Here is a 6,081-nt window from a genome sequence, read left to right as displayed (position 1 = left end):
TTCCTGCCTCCTTATCTTTAGTCATGCATGGGAGCAGCACAGGAAGAGCATAGCTTCTGCATGAACATTGCCATAGATCATGAAGATGCTACAGCTGGAGGTCACTAGAGCACATTTTCCGAATATATTGTCTAAGAATCCTGAGCTATATTGGACCATAAGAGATGTTTTCTGGTTAGATCTAGCAACACCTCCTCCCTGAGTCCCCACGGTCATCATGGATTGCTCTGAAGCAGAGGCCCCATTCAAGAAGACTCCACACAATAATTTTTATATTTTCCAGATCAGTACAGAGGAGGAAGCTTACCTCCTCCCCTCCTGCAGGGATGGTCCCTTCTCTTCTAGTACCGTCTACCAGGGCAGGGACTAGAGTGAGGAAAGCAAGGTGTCCTGGGCAGAAAATTTCAGGAAATCACTCATTTTCAAGTGCTGATCTTGCACTTGCATAAAACCAAGAGTTAAATTTTGCATCCTGACACCTTTCTGGCCTCATCTGGGTTTGTCCCATGACCACTGATTCTAATTCATCAACTGAACTCTGGAGTATCATCAGCAATATCATCGGCCGGAGGTTATTCTCCACCACTCAGCCATGCCACAGCCTCTGGCTCACTGTCCACAACCCTATTCCTGTCCTCAGTTCCAGAGTGATTGGCCCAATACACAGGTTTCTCAGATCCAGTGATCATATCCCTCACCCTGCATTCGCTACTGAGACAGTGGTCTATCCCGAACCTTGTCATCACTATCAACACCACACTTTGGCCAACTGTCCCCTCACCAGTACACTTACCTTATTACCTCCACTGAAATATAATTCTCCAAAGGCTGTAGGTCTTCCATCCTTTGCCTTTTCATCACTCCCACTCTCCCCTTGCCCACTCTGATGTCATGGTCTAGCTTGATAATCACATGCTTCAAAACACTTTCAAATCTTTTGCCACCTTCCCCTTGTCTATGTCCAGTAAATCCTTAAACAGACTTCCCTGGTGGCTCAGATGGTAAAGTGTCTGCCTACAATGTGGGAGACCAGGGTTCAATCCTTGAGTCAGGAAGATCCCCTGCAGAAGGAAATGGCAACCCACTCCAGTATTTTTATTTGGAAAATCCCATGGTCAGAGGTGCTTGGTAGGCTACAGTCCATGGGGTCGCAAAGAGTCGGACATGACTGAGTGACTTCACTTTCACTTTCACTCCAATTAAACCCAAATCTCTACCCTCTCTGTTCCTACTCCAGACAGTTGCTGGCCTTACTTCAGTTTCATAACCACAAACCTTAGATGGGCTCTAAATATTGTCCAATGACCCTGTTGCATTTCCCTAGAAAGTTCATTTTCCTACCCACCAAAATGACGCTTTTGTGTCTCTTCTCAAGCCTCCAACCCTTCTAACCCCTGACTTCTCCCCTCATTCATTCTCAGTTTATGCTCCCAACTCTTACTTCCTTGTTCAGTGATGCAGCTTCATTTTTGCTGTTCACTGTTTCATAAATTTCTATTTTTTATTGAAGTGTAGTTGATGCACAATATTATATGTTACAGGTATAAAATATAGTGATTCAAAAATTTTAAGGGTTTATCCTCCATTTATATTTACTGCAAGATATTGGCTATATCCCCTGTGTTGTACAATATATCCTTATACTTTATTTTATACATAATAGTTTGCACCTCTTAATCCCCCACCCTAATATTTCCCCTCTTCCCTTAACTCTCTCTACTGGTAACCACTAGTTTGTTTTCTATATCTGGTGAGTCTGCTTCTTTTTTGTGAGATTCACTAATTCGTTGTAATTTTTAGACTCCATAGATAAGAGATATTACACAGTCTTTGTCTGACTTCCTTCACATAGCATAATGACCTTCCATGTTGCTCCAAATGAGAAAATTTCATTCCTTTTCTTATGGCTGAGTAGTAGTCCAATGTACGTGTGTGTGTGTGTGTGTGTGTGCATGCACACACACACCACATCTTCTCTATCCATTCACCTGTTGATAGAGACTTGGGTTGCTCCCATATCTTGGCATTTGTAAATAATGTTGCTATGAACAGTGAGTACATGCATGTTTTTGAATATGTGTTTTTTCTTTTTCACATACATACCCAGAAGTGGAGTTGCTGGGTCATATAGTAGTTCTAGTTTTAGTTTTTTGAGAAACCTCCATACTGTTTTCCACAGTGGTTGCATCAATTTACAACCCCAGCAACAGAGTACGAGAGTCCCCTTTTCTTGACATCCTCGCCAACAATTTTTGTGTTCTTTTTGATGACAGCCATTCTGACAGGAGTGTGATGATATCTCATTGTGGTTTTGATTTGCATTTCCTTGACTATTAGCGATGTCGAACATCTTTCAAGCACCCGTTGGCTATCTGCATTTCCTCTTGGGAATACAAGATGGAACACTTCTGAATGAAATCTTGGATTATCCCAGAACTTTTCTAACTACTCTTATGTAATAAGAAGTCCATTGGTCACTTTAAGTCCCCAGCTGATGTGATACTTGGCGTGTCAGTCCTGTGTAACAGCCGAAGTTTCCAACTTCATTCAAGGTTCTGGCTCTCCCTCCTCCTCAGCTAGGGCGGGCTGCAGCAGGCTGCCGGCTTCCTGGGAAGGGGTGTTGGTCATGTCGAATGCTTTCTCCCTCACTTGCCTGCTCCTGCTCTCCTAGGTGCTGTCTCTGATTCCAACAGGGTTTGGCGGTTGGAGAGAGAAGGGCACTGGAAAATTCTCCCGCTTTCTGAGCCAGGCCAACATTTAAAGATAACTCTCTGGGAGTTTTTGTGAATTCATAAAAGCTCTGATTCCTGGAGATCTCTCACCTGCAGGTCCTTTGTTTGGAGTAATACCCTCCCCTCCAGCTCATCCTCCTACTCACTTCCTTCTGTAGCCCTGAGAAGCCCTGAGGTGGTCCACCTCCAGGTGCTGTCTGCTGAGGGGCCCTGATAGATTCATAGACTCACTCTTTTTTTCTCTCTCTCTCATACCCCACATCTGGTGCCTGGGAACAGTCACAGGTCTGACAAATAGTCTGCCAAATTCTGGGAGGGCATCTCCATCACAACAAAGCCTCCTCTCCTTCAGCTTCTCTGCCAACAGCTAGGTCAGCCCACTTTTAGCTGATTAATGTCCCAGGCAGGAGCAAACACCAACCACTGCATCTCCCATTTGCAAGGATCCCAAAGCTGGCCTCTTAAAATCCTCCTCACAGGGTTCGGATATAAAGGCAGGCACCCCACCCACAATACCTCACCAGTGGATGTGGGGATGGGTCTCTGTACACTGTCTCAGCCCACTCTTGCCCCTTCCATCAAGAATCATCCTTAAAAATCCTTCTACCTTCAGGCAGATTGCCTATCTCCACTTCACTTAGTTTTCTTCTGGATTTCGCCTTGTTCCTTCCTCTGAATATATATATTTTATGGTGTCTAACTTTCTGTGTTTGCGGTCTCCATTCTGCAGGCTGCAGGGCTATAGCTCCTCTCACTTCTGGTGTCTACCCTCAGGTGGGTGGGGTTGGTCCAGGGGCCTGTGCAGGCTTCCTGGTGGGAGGGCCGGTTGCCTGTCCCCTGGAGGGTAGAGCTGGGTTTGTCTTCCTGGTGGGCAAGGCCACGTCAAGGGGTGTGTGTGTTTAGAGGTGGCTGTGGGCAGACTGTCTGCTGGTGGGTGGGCCTGCATTCCACCCTGTTGGCTGTTTGGCCTGAGAGGTCCCAATACTGGAGCTTGTGGGCTATTGGGTGGGGTCAAGTCTTGGCACCAAAAGGGCAGCCTTCGGGAGAGCTTGCAGAGAGGACTATTCGCTGAGGCGAATAGTGAGGCCCCCAGTGAGAGCTACAGCCGCCCCCACCTTCCCAGGAGACCCACCAAGACATGCAGGTGGGTCTGGCCCAGGCTCCTACAGAGTCACTGCCCTGCCCCGAGTCCCAGTGCTGTGGCATCTCGTGTGCGCCCTCCAGCAGTGGAGTCTCTGTTTCTCCCAGTCCTGAGCAGCTCCTGCACTCAAGTCCCGCTGGCCTTCAAAGCCAGATGCTCTGGGGGCTCCTCCTCCCTATGCCAGACCCCAAGCTGGGGAGCCTGATGTGGGGTTCAGAACTCTCACTCCTGTGGGAGAACCCCTGTGCAGAATTACTTACCAGTTTGTGGGAGACAGTGGGTATGGAAATTGATTATATACCAAAAGCTCCCATCCTACCATTTCGCTGTGGCTTCTTCTTTAACTTCGAATGTATAATATCTTTTTTGGTAGGTTCAAGTCTTTTTTGTCAATAGTTGTTCAGCAGTTAGTTGTGATTTTGGTATTTTCGAGAGAGACAGTAAGCTCAAATCCTTCTACTCTGCCATCTTGTCTCCTCTGTCTCTGAAGTGTTGGCATAGGTCTGTTCAACAATATGTTCAACTTTTAGGGTAGTTGCAGGGCTTCCAGGGGAAAAAAAAAAAAAAAGCATGTCTCATAGCATATATAGGTGATCCACGGTTTCAGGATTCCTCTAGCCCCAAGGATGGAGAAGGTGATGGCACCCCACTCCAGTACTCTTGCCTGGAAAATCCCATGGATGGAGGAGCCTGGTAGGCTGCAGTCCATGGGGTCGCTGAGGGTCGGACACGACTGAGCGACTTCACTTTCACTTTTCACTTTCATGCATTGGAGAAAGAAATGGCAACCCACTCCAGTGTTCTTGCCTGGAGAATCCCAGGGACAGTGGAGCCTGGTGGGCTGCGGTCCGTGGGGTTGCACAGAGTCGGACACAACTGAAGCGACTTAGTAGCAGCAGCAGCAGCAGCCCCAAGGAATCCTGGAAGACTCTCACCCAGGATTCAGGTGGCCCTTTCTCACCTGGACCTCGAAAAATCCTTCCATCATCATCCTGACAGTCTTACTCCTGCATCCCTCAGTGTAGGTGGAGTTTTAAGAGTCATGTCAGTATTTCTTCAAAAATTTGCATCTTGGTCTAGCACCTTACTTTAACATGTCAGATGTATTATATTTTGGTGTCTCAATCAACACTTACAATTTAACATCCTTTTACACTTCATTGAAAGAATAAAGTTATCAGACAACTTCCCACCAGCAAATAGACCAATTCACCCGCCTCAGTGAGTATATTCTCTGTGTTCCCTACTCCTAAAATGGAAAAACGTTTCTGCTGAAATCAAAAGTCAGTCTGTCCTCCGGACCACATACATCCTCATCCACCCTCCTTCTTTATCGTCAATGTCTTCATTCCCATCAGCCTTCAAATATGTTCTTTATCCCCCACCTTAAAACACACATACCTCCTTCCCCCTCCTCCTGAGGTCTTCCTCCTGTCCATCTCCCTGCTCTCCTTCACTGCAAAACTTGACTGAACAATGATCTAGACTCTCTCCACTCACTTAACTCTTGTTTGTTGATTTATTTGGTTTGAATAGAATTTCTTTCTTGCTAATTTTTATTCTAACTTTAAAATAAAGAGAAAAGCAGAAAAGGACAATTCCACGAGCAAACCCTCATTGAGCCATTACCTAGGGGTTAAGGGTATTGAACATCTTTTCATGTCCTTATTTGTCATCTGTAAATCCTCTTCAGTGAAACATCTGTTCATGTCTTTGGTCCATTTTTCAATGTTATTGTTTGGGTTAGTGTTACTGTTGAGATTAGAGAATTTTGTGTATATTCTAGATAGGAGTCCTTTGTCAGGTATGTGGGCTGCAAGTATCTTGTCCCTGACTGTAGCTTGTCTTTTCATACTTTTAACAGTATCTTTTGCAGAGCAAAAGTTTTTTAATTTTGGTGAGATGCAGTTGGCCAAGTTTTCCTTTTATGGATCATGTTTTTTATGTCAGGTTTAAATCCTGAAATCTTTCACCTACATATTTTTCTAAAAGTTTTTTAGTTTTACGTTTACATTTACGTATGTGATCTATTTTGAGTTAACTTTGAGGTTTGGGTTTCGGTTCATATTTTTGCCTGGAGATATCCAGTTGCTCCTACACCATTTATTCAAAAGTCTTGGGCTTCCCTGCAATCCGCCTGCAATGCAGGAGACCTGGGTTCGATCCCTGGGTTGGGAAGATCCCCTGGAGAAGGGAAAGACTCCCCAC

This window comes from Bubalus kerabau, chromosome 20 (assembly GCF_029407905.1).
Source record: "Bubalus kerabau isolate K-KA32 ecotype Philippines breed swamp buffalo chromosome 20, PCC_UOA_SB_1v2, whole genome shotgun sequence".
Classification (NCBI taxonomy): domain Eukaryota; kingdom Metazoa; phylum Chordata; class Mammalia; order Artiodactyla; family Bovidae; genus Bubalus; species Bubalus kerabau.
This window is presented reverse-complemented; position numbering follows the sequence as displayed.